Source organism: Arvicola amphibius, chromosome 1 (genome assembly GCF_903992535.2).
Source record: "Arvicola amphibius chromosome 1, mArvAmp1.2, whole genome shotgun sequence".
NCBI lineage: Eukaryota > Metazoa > Chordata > Mammalia > Rodentia > Cricetidae > Arvicola > Arvicola amphibius.
Genome location: NC_052047.1, coordinates 64,894,065 through 64,908,866, shown reverse-complemented (window position 1 = coordinate 64,908,866; position 14,802 = coordinate 64,894,065). Strand labels below are relative to the sequence as shown.

Sequence of the window (14,802 nt, the reverse complement as noted above, 5' to 3'; positions counted from 1 at the left end):
TGTCCTGGCGGCCTGGCCATGAGTTTGACTAACATGGCAATAGAAGCTCCGTGTAGCCAGCACAGGTAGTGTGCTGAGCTGCAGTTCATGCTCCTGCACGCCTGTGATCAACAAGCAAAAACATGCTTGCTGATCCCTGTACATCCAGCTTCCAAATGAACAAGTTCAGCTCTCAAGGCAGTTGCTGAATTTGAGCCATTTTGGAAGTTCCCTTCCTAAAGAAAATGTAGTAGATAAACTGAGAGTGAGTGTGCGGTGAAGGAGAATCAAAACCTTTCTCTCTGTCTTTAGAAGAGTCTGTGTACAGGGCTCTTTTAGTGGGACTGACCAGGAAGGAAGACCCAGCCAGGATTCACTCCATTTCTCTGACATAATCCCTGGTTTTAATTCAGCATTTAGAAAGAAAAAAACAAAACAAACAAACAACAGCAACAACAACAACAACAACAAACTGCCTTAAACTCTTTGGAGAGCTTCATCTAGACACTCCTCAGGCGTGTAGTATTCTGGTACTACAGACCAGTTGGTATAGTTTCTAGAGACTTCTGTTGTCTCCCTCAGAGCTGCCCACCTCAGGCTGGTGTTCCTCTCCCACAGGAAAGTGCAGGCGGAGCCTTTGGCACTAGTAGCTCTGTAGGACTCACAGGATTCCCACTGCTTGAGTTACAAACCTGCTCATTGCAGAACACAGACCACAGGGAGCCTGGGCAAAGTGTGAGAAGCATAGATTTTAGAGTAAAGGGGGTTATATTTCCTGTGTTATGTACAATAATAATCGTGTCATTTAATCAGCCAAAACCTCCTTAATGCAAGAAAAGAAGTAAGACGGGCAGCCAAGTCTGGGCCAAAAACACAGGTTCACAGCCCTGGTTCTAACTTCTCTTTTCTGGCAGAGGACATTTATTCTTGTGGGAAATTTATATACTTGAGAGGTTTCCATAATCCATCAGTTTAATAATATGTAATATTTTTTATTGACTTTCCGAAGTTCTGCACTGTTGTTAGGAGTTGGGGAAGCCAGTCCTCCCCAGCCCCAGCATCTCAAGTTGTCCTATAGGTTTCAGAAGGTCCCTTTCCGAGGGTGGGAAGCCCCTGGCTCCCAGCCCCCACCGCGCCTTTCTGAGGAAGTGGTGTCCTGGCCAGGTGATTCCCCCTGTTTTGGGGGCTTTCCACCCTCTGTCCCCTTCTCCTCCAGCTCAGACCCCAGGGCCACAGGGCTGTGTCTGTTCTGTGGAGGGCCTGCTGTGGCAGGGGCAGGGGATTTCAGCAACTGAGCTAGACAGCCAGATATATTTTATTTCGTCGCTTTTCATGCTTTAATTGGTTTTCTACTTTTAGTTTCTTTTCTAATTATAAGATTAAAATGCAGGGGCTGTCTGACTGAGTCTGTGTGCTAGTTCTGGGAGGTCACTGTTGTGTGCTGTGGTCACAGTGACACTGAAGCAGTGGAAGGGTCACTCCAGTCGAGGTCCCCGGGGCTCAGGCCTGGAGAAGAGCCTCCAGCCTTCACCCTACTAATCCAGCTAAAGCCTTCCACTTCCCACAGGCCCCAGGAGCTCTTCTGTGTTCCACCGTGCTGTGCCCAGGCACCTGTGGAGAAGGGCTAGGCAGAAGCTTGAATGTTTCCACACAAAGATATTTTATAGACCTGGTCAGTAGTAGACAGGTTCCCACATGGAGCCTAGAAACCACAGAACCCCACGATGTATGAAAAAATGTGTACCAAGTGCAGGCAGAGATGAGGGGCCAGCTCAATCTGTGCCCAGTTGAGGCTATGTCTGCCTCCTCTTCCAGCCTGGGCTATGGTTATTAGGAAATCTCATACTCTTCAGAAGTGTCGTGCATCCAGCTAACCATACCCTTGACATAATGTGACTCTTTGATGTCATTCCAGGCTGTGCGTAACATTTGGTAATGTGTGTTCCTACCATGTCGTCTCATGCAATTTTAAGGAAGTTGGGCGGTGCCATTTAAGATTCCGCTCAGAGTGTGCTTTCACTTACTCAGCAGGAAAGGCTTACGGTCACCACTGCCTACACATTGGCTTTGTGTGGAGGGCAGACTGTCTCTAGGACAGCAGATCAGGACTAGAGAAGTATCCCTAGCATTCAGAGACTGGCCAGCTGGACTGGGTCTGATGGAGCATGTGATCAAACCAGACTCTCTGAACGTGGCTTACATGGAGGGCTGACTGAGAAGCCAAGGACAATGGCACTGGGTTTTGATTCTACTGCATGTACTGGCTTTGGGGGGGCCTAGTCTGTTTGGATGCTCACCTTCCTAGACCTGGATGGAGAGGGGAGGATCTTGGACTTCCCACAGGGCAGGGAACCCAGACTGCTCTTTGGACTGGAGAGGGAGGGGAAGGAAGAATAGGGGGAGGGAAATGGGAGGAGGGGAGGAGGTGAAAATTTGTAATAATAATAATAATTTAAAAAAGAGAAAAATACAAAATAAAATAAGGTCAACCTGGAGGGTTGAAAATGTGTAAACCAAGTATGGGCTGGGGGTATAGCTCATGGTTAGAGTCCTTACCTCAGGGAAGGAGAAGGGAAGATGGGGGGAGTAGGAGAGAGGGAGGGAGAGGAGAGAGGAGGGGAGGGGATATAAATGTGAGAGTCCCACTGTTGATGCTGGTACTGAAAGTAGTTTTTGCCTCAGATACTGGCTTGGCTTTCACAAGGTCTTCTATGGGTACCTCACTACAGTGCTCCCACAGTGCTCCACCTCTGTGCTCCAGTGTCTCACCTCTCTGCTCCCGCAGCGTCCCACCTCTGTGCTCCTGCAGTAATCTACCTCTGCACTACCCCCATGTTCCCACGATGCCACCTCTACGCTCCCATGGAGCTTAAGCTCTTTAACTTCTTCCTATCAGCAGCTCTGCCAGATCTCCCCTCCCACCCGGCTCTTGTGTTCTCCAGGGCACACCGCCTTGTGCTGCATGAGGACATTCAGGTGTTCTCAAGGGCACACTGCCTTGTGCTGCATGAGGACATTCAGGTGTTCTCAAGGGCACACTGCCTTGTGCTGCATGAGGACATTCAGGTGTGCCTTTCCTGCTAAAGGTTCAGTAGTTCTGGTGTGTGAAGTAAACTGACAGCAGGCAGACCATGGGAGACATTACTACTCAGTTTTAGCATTCAGACAGCTTGAAAGTCCCTGGGATCAGGACATTTACAGAGATTAAAGCAAGAGGAGTCTGTGAAAGGTGTGAGAAACACAGCGCAAACAAGGTGGTCTTGTCACAAAGGTAGTAGTCACCTATGGTCTGCCTGGGTCAGGGGCAGAACCCCTCCTTTGCGTGGAAGGATTCCTCCAGCTTCTGGTCATACCTGCTCCTCACTAAGATAGACAGATGCAAGCTTTTAGCTTCCAGGGTCCTTGTGAGGAGCACCTTTTGATTTATACCAGAGAAGAGCCATGTGATGGCTTATAGTGGATAAAGGTACTTGCCACACAGTCTGATAATCTGAGTTTTATTCCTGGAACCCACATGGTACAGGGAGAGAACCAACTCCTGAAAATTACTCTGCTATCTCACACACTCTCGCGCGCACACACATGCACGCGCACACACACACACACACACGCATAACATGCACACACGGGGGGGGGATGCGAGGGAGAAACTGTAGCAATGTAGTCAGTGGAGGGTGTGGCTGTGGGGGTCTGTGTAGCACCTTCCCTAAGATTTCTGTACTGTCCAGTCTCAGCTTTCCTGCAGGCCTGCTGGTCCTGAAATCTGCCATTCCTCGTGTCCTCATGTCAGGCCCTTCAACTCTGTGACTCCGTGCCCTTACCACATCCATGGATCCTTCGTGTGGAAGTAAGGCTCTGCCTCCTCAGGCGCTCCTCAGTGCGCTCCCCGTCCCTACCGTCCGCCCTGCCTGTGCTCTCCAGTCTCCACAGAGCAGCTGCTGTGGCCGGCTCACACTGAACTTGGACCCCTCTGTCTGCCACAGTGGTCTGTTGTCCCAGGCTAGCCTGCAGTGACCCAGCACACCAGACCTCCCACTGTACTCTCCCTGATGTCATTCAGCTCCTCCTGTCCCACCCACCTGCTGCCTCCCTTCTCTGAGTAGTATTCTGTGCTCTTTCTGCCAGTGACTGGCGTGAGAAAGCTTGGTGAGAGGATCACTGGATCTGGGCCCCAGTGGTCTTCAGTGACATTAGCCCAAGCTTTGGAAGGCTGGCTTAGGGCAGTGGCTTTTAAAGTGTTTTCAGCAGCAAAATGCTCTTAAATTCAGTCAAGCAAATGGCCTGTCCTGGAGCACAGATTGGAAAATGCCTAGCTGAGTGGCAATTGGGTGTGCCCGTCCATAGCATCACCATCTGACTAAACTCCAGAAGGCACTCCGAGTGCCTTCACCTTCTTCTCCAGGCTGCTAGGCCTTAGGTTGGGTTTACTCTGCTTTTAGCTTTTTCTTATCTAAAGTATGGGCATGAGTGTCCCCTTCTTTGACCCTCTGCCTAAGTGCAGAGAGTACAGGAGAGTCAGTGAAGATGTGTGGTAGTCATGTACATGACTGTAGGTTCCTTTGTGGTGGAACTTTCAGTGGAACTTGAAGGAAGAGAGTATCGGGCCAAGGGCTGTTCTTGGCCTGCTGTGCCCCACGGGTATAGGACTTTGGGTGCTTGACACTGGGCTAGGCTGGACTAAGTATTTGTCTGGAGCTCGTACTTGTCTGGACTCTAGGCCAGGTCTGGATGCTGAGCTAGGCTAACCTAGATCTGAGTGCTGGGAGTCTAGAGCACTTGCCAGCCTATTCTGGAGACTTGAACAAACTTGATGAGGACTAGGATGCCTGCTCAGAGTGGTAGGGGCACCTTTTTCATGTTTTAGTTTCTGTGACCTGTGCTAGATGCTTATGGGCTTGGCCAGGTCTGCTTAGCCTCCCCTCCTTGTGACGCCCAGCCAGGTCCTCTGTGAAGAGGCTGCCAGGCTCTCTCAATCTTCACTTTCCTGTTAGTTTTGTTTTTTTAAGGTTTCACCTCTGAGATCTGGAGGGCTACCTAACCTCTCAAACGACTGTTTACCTTCGGATGCTCTGGGAAAAACTGTCATTCTGCCCTTTGCCCTCCTCACTCCCTAGCCCTTCTTAACTGTTCATCTTTACCCTAGGCTGTGGGGTGAAGATTTTGGGGTCTGCCCAGGGCTACACTCAGGCAAGCTACCTTCCTTTCCTGTCTGGCAACTTTGGCTTTGCTCCAACCTGATAGCATCTTCTGTCCGACAGAAGTGGCTGCAGCGGTCCACATCACAGGCATGCTGAGCTGACTTGGATGCTGCTCAGGGATGTAGGGCCAGCCGTGCTTGCCACGAGGACTTGAAGTTAGGTCGCATTCACTTGGAACATTGCAATTCTGGGCAGGTGAACCATTCTCTGTAATCAGAAGAGACAGAGATGTGAGAGGAGTCCCCGTGGAACCGTGCCGACAGTGCAGTGTGGCTCGGTGGTCCACGGTACCACAGCCTAATCTTGTGCTTTTCAAAACTGCTCACTAATTAGCAGGAATGGGATGTTAATTTGTAGCTTGTGGTGTGAGAGCAGGTGTTTAAGCAGAGCCTTTTATTTGGCCCAGTAGTTCATGTGGTTTTTTTTTTTTTTTATGATTTTTTTGGACTTGAAACTCAAACAGACTGTAGACTGTTAGGGAAGCAGGCAGACTTGGTTTCTGCCAAAATGCCTCCCAACACACTCCTTTCTTTCTGGTTTGACAAGACATTTGGAAGGAGTTTTTATTAGTAACTATGTTGTGAAGTTTTTTTTTCAAGCAAAGTTCAAAAGTAATAAAGCCAGTGACTTCTTCCTGCCTCCCTTCCTCCCACCTTGCCTCCTCCCCCTCTTCTCTTTGTGGGAACCCTGGACATGTTGGTTTCAGTACTCTCTAGAGCACTGGAGTAGGAGTAGGATCCTCTTGGTTCCCCTTCTGTCTCGAGAGGCCCACCCGAGGGAGCCATGGCTCACAAAGGGAACATATTCAGTCGGTTTTTAGAGAACAAAGCTCGGTCGAACAGAACCTTGTGTGAGTTTCTGAGGCAGAGAAGCAGTATGAGCCTTCCTCTGAGACCCAGGATGGTAGAGTCAGAGAGGTGAAGCCCAGGGGCTTCCTCCTTATGTCCCAACACTCGGTTTCAGGGGAGCTGACATAGTGTGCTCACTTGCAAAAGCCTTTGCAATACATGCCTGGGGCTTGTGCTCTTTTACACTTTGATAAAGAGCTGTGTAAGGGTGCGGCCTCCCTTTCATTCCCTTTAGCACCATAGAGCCTTTGGCTAGAGAACTGGTTAACAGGAAAAACATGAATATCTTAAGTGCACACGTATGAGGATCTTCACAGGAATGAGTAGGAAGGAATGACAAAGAACAGCACGCCTGTGATGTCAGAACAGGGGACTGGATCTCTGGACCAGTCTAGCACTCGCAGGGACATTGCTAAGAGATGTGGTGGGGCAGGGAATGCAGTTGCCCCAGAGTTAGTTCCCTTGGTGCTCTGCGGCATCAGCTTCTTTGTCACATGACCAAGGTGTTTTCCGGACTTGGCATATGAAGAAGGACTCCTGAAAGAGTCTTTATGTTCCTGGCTTGATGGATCCCCTCTAGGGATTCCTACAAGAACTGGTTGGATCTGGAACTTCCCCAGACTTGTGTAAGGGCTGGCAACCTTCATCCCATAGCTCCAAACCATCGCCTGTAACCTCCTGGGGCCTCACCTTGCGTGTGCACTGCCTAGAGTCAGTACTGAGACGTCCCAGATGGTCCCCAGCCTCCGCTCCAGCAATTGTATCTGGACTGCATGCCACAGCCCCTTAACTTTCTCTAGTTCTGATTTGTCTCTTCAGCTCAACGGAGAGTCACCTGTAGGGACCCTTTTCTGCTGTAGCACCCAACATGCCTCCTGGCAAATGGGGTGATCCAAACACACACTAACTTGATGACTTTCCCATCAGAAGTGACAGTGGTCCAGCTTCCAAGGATCATTGCTAAACACATTTCTAGTGCTGAGTGACAGTAGGATTCCTGTCACAGCCAGCCCATCACAACCAGCATCCTGCGATGGCGATGCTTTCACATTCTAGTTGTGGAACATGATTTAGAAAGTCCACAGTAAAATGTGAGCTCAATACAAGGAGCTCCCATGATTTCTCATCCCATAGGATGAATCATGAAGCTCCAGGTCTCACCCCCAGTATGCCTGGAGTATCCTGTATCCCTGTATTACAGGCGTGGGAAGCAATCAGTTCCTCATTCATTCAGAGCTGATACCCATTCTGGAATCAGCAAGCCCTGCCTGCCTGCCCGTCCCGTTACTTTCTCTGCCTTTACAGAGCATTGGACCACAACAAGTCAGAGCATCATGAAGTGGTGGCATGGCCCTGCCCACATCAGAAACTGTCTTCTGAAGTGTCGCTGTTCCAGCTGAGTCTGGTGCATCTTTGGTGCCCTACCCAGCTCTCCAGGGAGCAGTGTAGGCCCCGAAAGTGTTCTGCACAGTGTATAATATTTGGGCTCACCTCCTTGGAGGGCTCAGTCTGTCTGGCACCATGTGGTGTGCCACTCAGGGTGTCCCTAGAGAAGTGCTGCAGTGCCGGGCGGTGGTGGCGCACGCCTTTAATCCCAGCACTCGGGAGGCAGAGGCAGGCGATCTCTGTGAGTTCGAGACCAGCCTAGTCTACAAGAGCTAGTTCCAGGACAGGCTCTAATGCCGCAGAGAAACCCTGTCTCAAAAAACCAAAAAAAAAAAAAAAAAAAGAAAAAGAAAAAGAGAGAGAAGTGCTACATACCTGACTAGCAACACTTAGCCCCACAGGTTCTGGTACACCCAGCCCTCCCCTCAGTGAGGGGCAGTTATGATTCGGGTGCAGTGTGCTCCCTCTACATTTGGGATCCAGACACAGAGGGCAGGGCCTGCAAGGTCTCAAGGCTCGTGAGGGGGACAGGGCCCACTGTGCTGCAGGCTGGTGGTGTGCTACCACCATTGCTCAGAGATGTCTTTGTTCTCGGGACCCGAGCATGGATGTGGGCAGTATGTGGGAGCTCCCAGAGGTCCCTTACCAGCTCTGAACATGATGGAGGTCAGCTAGGTGGCCCTGCTATGTGCTTATTTCTTATCCAGTGACTTCACCTGCCAGGGCTTTTGAGATAGGTGGCACATACTGGTTGAGTAACGTGGACTTTGGTGAGCCTTGCACAGAAGGGATTGGGTCAGCCTGCAGTCTACTTACAGACAGCACACCTCTGGGTCAGTTTACTACATCCTCTTGGAAGGGAGGCTTTTATGTAAATATTTTAAAACAAAACCTAAGACTCATGACCTAATGATGGCTTTCCTGCCTTTATAAAGGCGTCCTTTCAAGTTAGCTAACATTAATGGGTTACGGTGATTGATGCTAGTGATCTTTACAAGGCACTGGGGATTGCCTGGCGCTGGGGAGGAAGGCACCCGTTCTTGGGACATTGTCCTTTGAGCCTCTGCCTGGTTCCCTTCCACCTTCACTCTGGACTGATGTCTCACCCTACCATGTGATCTTGGGCTAATGCTGCCATGTGTGCTCTCTGGTACCTGACTGTTTTCTGTGAACTGCTTTCCTGCCTTGTGGGTCTGTTACCATTCACTTAGGCTACTGTGCCCTGTTCTGTTGTTAAATGGCCACTGTCTGCTCTTGCCTCTGGTGATAGCTGCTAAGCTGGCTCAGACTTTAGCTGTCGCAAAGATGTTGTAAGACATGCCCGTACAGGTCTCTGCATGGACATCTGTGTGTGCCTTGCTCTGATGAGCTGGCCATTGGTGTATGTATTCTCCATTGTCCAGTGTGCACACTACCCAGCAGTGTGTAAGGAGTCACCTCAGAGCTTCCTGTTGTGTTCATCATGGCCACTAGGGTTTGTATGTGGCCATTTGATATATATTTATTTATTTATTTATTTATTTATTTATTTATTTATTTTGTTTTTTTGAGGCAGGTTTCTCTGTAGCTTTGGAGCCTGTCCTGGAATTAGCTCTTGTAGACCAGGCTAGCCTCGAACTCACAGAGATTGCCTGCCTCTGCCTCCTGAGTGCTGGGATTAAAGGTGTGCACCACCACCGCCTGGCTCAGTTTTATTTTTAAATACTCAGTCCAGACCTTTGCTTAGATGGGTGTCAGTATAGAGCATCCGATAAACAAGCATGAGGCCCTGCATTCCATCGCAGACACTTTCAAAAACAAACAAGCTTGTGCTTGTTGCTTGCTTTTCGTGTTTTCTCATTTGGCTGGTTATGTTGTTACTGTTAGTTGATTAGTAGAAAACTGAAAAAATAAATTCTGGAAGTGATTCTTGGATTGGACAGATGAATTATGATAACTTATATGTTGGCTACTTTTCCATTGATAAAATAGATAAAATGCCATGACCAAGGAAGCTTGTAGAAGTTTGTTTTAGTTTACAGTTTCAAAGGGATAAGAGTCCATTATGGTGGGGAAGCATAGTTACAAGAACAAGAAGCTAAGAGCTCAGATCATCAAGCAGAGAGTGACCAGGAAGTGAGGTAAGACTGAGCACTCACAGCCTGCCCCCAGCCATCTACTTCCTCCAGCAAGGCTCTACCTCCCAGATGTTCAACAGTCCCTCCCTGCCCCAACACAATAATCAGCTGGGGATCAGGTGCTCAAATACTGGAGCTGATGGGTACAGTTCGCCTTCACAACTTTACAGCTTTTCTTTTCTTTTCTTTTCTTTTTTTTTTTTGGTTTTTCGAGACAGGGTTTCCCTGTAGTTTCTAGAGCCTGTCCTGGAACTAGCTCTTGTAGACCAGGCTGGCCTCGAACTCAGAGATCCACCTGCCTCTGCCTCCCGAGTGCTGGGATTAAAGGCGTGCGCCACCACCGCCCGGCCAGTTTATATTTTCAATTGCATTCTTGTTTGTTTTTTGTGGCTAATGAAATGAAAGAAGGTATTATAGCACTTGAGGAAGGCATGCAAGCCACCTTCTGCAGTTGGTTCTCAGTGCTGTCTCCTGCAGACTGAAGTTTTTAAGATAGTCCCAGTGGCCATCTTCCCTTTAAGAAGCACATTTGTCTACTCTACTCTGCCCTTCCTAAGACCATAAAGGTAAAACTATTACCATTTTATTGTTCACATTTAAGTCTTGGATGCCCCTGGAATCTGTTTTTTGGGTTTTTTTTGGTTGTTTTTGTTTTTGTTTTTGTTTTGTTTTGTTTTTTTCATCGTGTTGGGTAGGGTTTTGAGTTTCTGCTTTGTTTGCAACACTTCCAGATACTTGGGTACATTTGGGGCAGACTAAGTCCATGTTTTCAGAGTTTGCTTTCAGGGCAAATAATTGCAGACACATAAGCAGATCTGACACAGCAGAGAAGGAGTGAAGCCAATTGACTCACACCATGGAAGCCAGAGTAGCAACTGACAGAGTCAAGCCCTGGCTTGATTTGTCTCCAAGTTACTCTCGACAACCAGAAGCATTCTACAAGAGCCAGGAATAACACGAGCATGTGCACATGACAGTAACTTTAGGTGTTAGGGTTAGCCAAGGCTAAAAGACAAAAGAGAGTCTTTAGGACTGGAAAGGAGGAAACTACATATGCACAACTCATAGTTGGCACCATCTGTGTACAAACCCAAAGCAGAGCCCCTGGCCAGCCCTCACCTTCAGAACTGATTGAATCCATCGGAGAGAAAGCAGGACCTTCCTTAAATGAGGTGCCATGTCTGTGTAGAGAGGAGATGAGAGCATGATTTTAGATGTTGACCAACAAAAGCTTTAGATTTATATTTAAAACGTTAAGGCAGAGAATAGTTTAGGAACCATGACTTAACAGTGCACATACATAGCTGGAGTTGCTTGCCCGTCACCTGGTGTTCAGGACTAGCATGACCCAGTTAGTTGTTGACATCATTCAGTGCCTACTGTGTGCTTGATATTGTCACATCTTTCCTGTGATGATAGCATATAGTTATTATTAGGTTTTTACTGAAAGGTTAAGTGGCTCTCTAGTGAGGAGTAGCGCTCACCCCATCCTATGAAGTTAGCCCCATCATTACACTTGGCACAGCCAAAACACACTTGTTGACATGGTTTATGTAGAAGGTGAAGCCCCACCGCATGTGGGCATGAGGTTCCAGAGCCTTCCTCCTGAGCCCAGCCTTTGGCTCCCTGGACTTCTGTGCTGGGCAGTGTGTCTGTCTTCTCCTTCAGCCAGGTTCTGTTGCCAGGTGACTGTTTCACATGTGTCATTGAAATGAACATAAAAGGATCATGTATGTCTTTATGATACTGATTTCTTATTTGTCAAAATCAAATAAGTCCATTTTGAGAAAGAATTAGCCAGTTAAGGCATTGTGACCTTTTTGGTTCCAGCCAGTGTGTGAATCTGGCATGTGCTAGGGCCCCCTGTAGTCCAGTGACCCTCATGGTGGCAGCTGATGGCTCCTCAACTGAGTTCTGAAAATGCAATGTGACAAACGAAGGAACTGTTTGCTCCCACCACTTCCCACACTGACCCTTGGCAGCTCCCGTTCTACCCACTCTTACGGCCCTGAAAGCTCTTGGCATTTTCCCATCTGCTTGGCATTTCCTCTCCTGAAACACTGTGTCACTTCACAGGCTGAGTTTGTTCTGCTGAGTTCAGATGGGCCTGGTCTTGGCTTCAAGACAGCATTTAGGTTTCTCCCATTTGTTCCCTCGGGGCCCTGCAGTATACATAATCATGTGATCCCAGCACAGTCTCAAAGGACTGTTTGGCCTTGCCACTCCCTGGGAGACGGTGAGGAGCAAGCAGGGCAGGAAAGGGTACTGGGATGCCACCTCAGAGTTTGTGGTGCCTGCCCAGTTCTACCCACCAGTATCCCAAGACCTTGGAAGCCTCACCTTACAGTGGACCCATAAAGTTAGACCAGCAGTTTGGGGGCTCTGCTCTGAGAAGGTGCTGTGGTCTCAAAACATGCCAATCTGCTTATTGTCAGGATCTGCCACTGCTCTCTCTGGCTTTCTCAGGTGAGGAGCCCAATGGCTGCCCTCAGATTTTACACTGTGTAGTCTAAGCAGGGGGACCTGCCCTGAGCTCTCCTCACTGCTTAGTATGAAGGGTCACCCTGCTGGCAATGAGAATGAAGTGCTCTTAGCAAGCTGCTCTCAGAGTAAGGTGACAGAACTCAGGTACACAGGTTGTGACACAGGAAATGAGGTGAGGCCAGGGCTATCTTCCCCTTGTCATGCAGGACTTTCATGGAAACCTAGCCCTCCAGGTAGTTTGAGGCCTCTCTTGTTGATGGCATTTTAGCTTCTGGTAACAGTTCCAGTACTTGGATGTATAGCTTGGGATCCTTACTGGGTTCTCGGGCCCCAGGCCCTACAGGTGTTCGTTTCTCCCCATAAGAAAGCCGAGACGTAGATATAAGGGATCCATGTGATCATCATGTCATGTCACCTAGATCCAGAAAGGTCATGTTGGGCTCTGTCTCTGCCTGGCCTCTCCCAGAGCCAGAATTGTCCATACTGGTGACCTGTGACTGATGTCTACATGGACCACTGTGGTAATGAAGGGAACATGTTCACAGAGAGGCAGTGCCTTCACCAAGCAGGTGACAGAACTTCCCAGTGCAGCAAGGTAGGTGGGACTCTGCCGTGCATGTCACCTGCAAGGGAACTCTAGAAAGCTCAGCTGCTTTTTGTTGAGGGAGGAAGTAGGGGCATCAGGAGCGAAAGGAGGCTGTCCACTCCTGGAGAGGAAGTGACCCATACCCAAAGACCAAATCCTGGGCGGAGCAGGGAAAGCACACAGTGGACCTGCAGATATGTGTCTGCTTCCCGTCAGTGCTCAGTGCTTGGGAAGACTCACAGGGACACAGGGACACCTGATAGAGGACTGAGTACAGGAGAAAGTGCCAGGCCACTGAGAGCAAACCCCTGACTGACTATAAACCAGCATATCTCTGAGACCCTCTCAGGAGACTGAGACCATGGCACAGCCCCATGAACATGAGGCGCTTCCTGCCTTAGTTTGGGAGATGAGAGTTCCTTATACACAATCACTGGGGCCAGTGTTTCAGTTTCTGACTTTTCCTTGGGTTTTGGAACTTTCCCATAGGTACGATGAGCTCTCTCAGGCATAGGATACAGGTCTTCCCATGGGCTTCATTTACTCATCTTGCACACAGAGCCTGAGGATGATTCTACTCACCACTTAGTCTGTTTGCAGGTGTCATGAGACAAGAGGTAGAAGTAGCTTTTTTTAGTCACTCCAAATTTTTGGATTTGGGAGCATTTTGAATTTCAGATTTCTGAATTAAGGCTGTTCAACTTGTATTTTGAGGAGAAAGAGTGATGCCCTGACTACAGGATCAGGCCGCACACTGGCGTGGTGCACCCAAGAGAAAGGTGCCTGCATGATCCGCTTCTCTCCCTGACACTGACTAGCCAAGATACGATGGATGACCAAACCCTCTGGCCCGCCCAGACCTCAGTGCAGAGGGGTGGGAGGTGCCTGAGTGCTTTGCTAACCAGCAGAATTTAGTCCTAGGCAGAGGGGAAGGCACCATGAAGGACATGGTGGGTGGGATTAGAGGACAGGTTGTGCTAAATGTTCTGGGTTTATCACAGTGATTAAGAAAGTCTTAGCAGTCAATACACTTTGATGTGTGTGCGCGTGTGTGTGTCTATATCTGTGTCTGTCTGTGTGTGTGTGTGTGTGTGTGTGTGTGTGTGCTGCTGTTGGCAACTTACCCTCCAATAGCTTAGAAAAAAAAAATGTGTATGTTTTGGTAACTGTCCCTGGAGGAGGTGCAGAAGGCTGTGACAGGAGGGCCAGAGACAGAATGGGCCCAGAAGAGAGTGGGGGTCCTGTTCCTGCTCCCCATCTTCACACCAACAAGACTCCTGTGAGCTTCTGGTGGCAACCTCACGGGTGGTAAGGGTGTATTCCCTGCTTCAGCCACTGACATGAGGCAGTGTGCTCAGGGAAGGCAGACACAGCTGAGGCTTCCTTTTAACCCTTCGCAGGTCTCTTTTAGAGGACACTATTGAGATCCTTTGGTGGCCTTTTTACTGGAACTGACAAAGTCCGGAGTGTTTGTGGAGGAGTGTCCACCCAAAGTTACCAATCATTGGACTGTGGTCATCCAGCTTGGGTGATAAAACTTTCCCTTGCATGTCTTGGAGATCAAATTTGGAATTGCTGGGGACTGTGGCCAGAAAGCTGAAAATGGTCTCTGCTGACCCTTACCTGGGCTACCTGTGGGAAGCCCCAACCTCAGAGACCATGGAGAACTCAGGAGGCCTCACTGCCTTTCTCCCATCTCTGTTTATGCACTGATTTAGTTTGTGGGGGCAGCAGCAAAAGGCTTTATTTCTAAAGCTGGCACACCCAGCTCTGGCTGAGCTCCCAGCCCCTCGAGGTTTCCTTAGGTGTGCTGCTGATGCCACAGACTTTGCTTTGGAACTGGTTGAGTTCAAGCTGCTTGTTTCTTAAGTGCACACCCTTGAGACTCCATGGCTTTAGTCATTCGCACTGAGAATATAGATCTTGTGTTTATGGGACTTAAGAGTTTAAATTCAAGATGGTGTGGAAATATGACAGCATCACATAACTATTAGAGGAGCTGTGTGTTCTTGCTGCACTTTCCCTGCTGCTGTTTAATGAACTGCACAGTGGCTCCTCCCCAGCACTGGGGGAACAGTGTTTCTGCCCTTGTGAATAATTCAGGCCTCTGCAGCAGGCACTCTGGCTGTGCATTATGCATGAGTCTCTGAGGCTTTGCCAGGCTCTAGGGCCTCTCCAGGAGCCAGTGCTGGAAGGCTGAGGGC

The 14,802-nt window shown here is 49.0% G+C and overlaps 1 protein-coding gene across 3 annotated transcripts in view; it reads left to right on the top strand.

Annotated features, from left to right (window-relative positions):
• Rgs12 (regulator of G protein signaling 12) overlaps nt 1–14,802 on the top strand; it is a 92,174-nt gene that overhangs the window by 59,198 nt on the left and 18,174 nt on the right. The window lies entirely within an intron of this gene.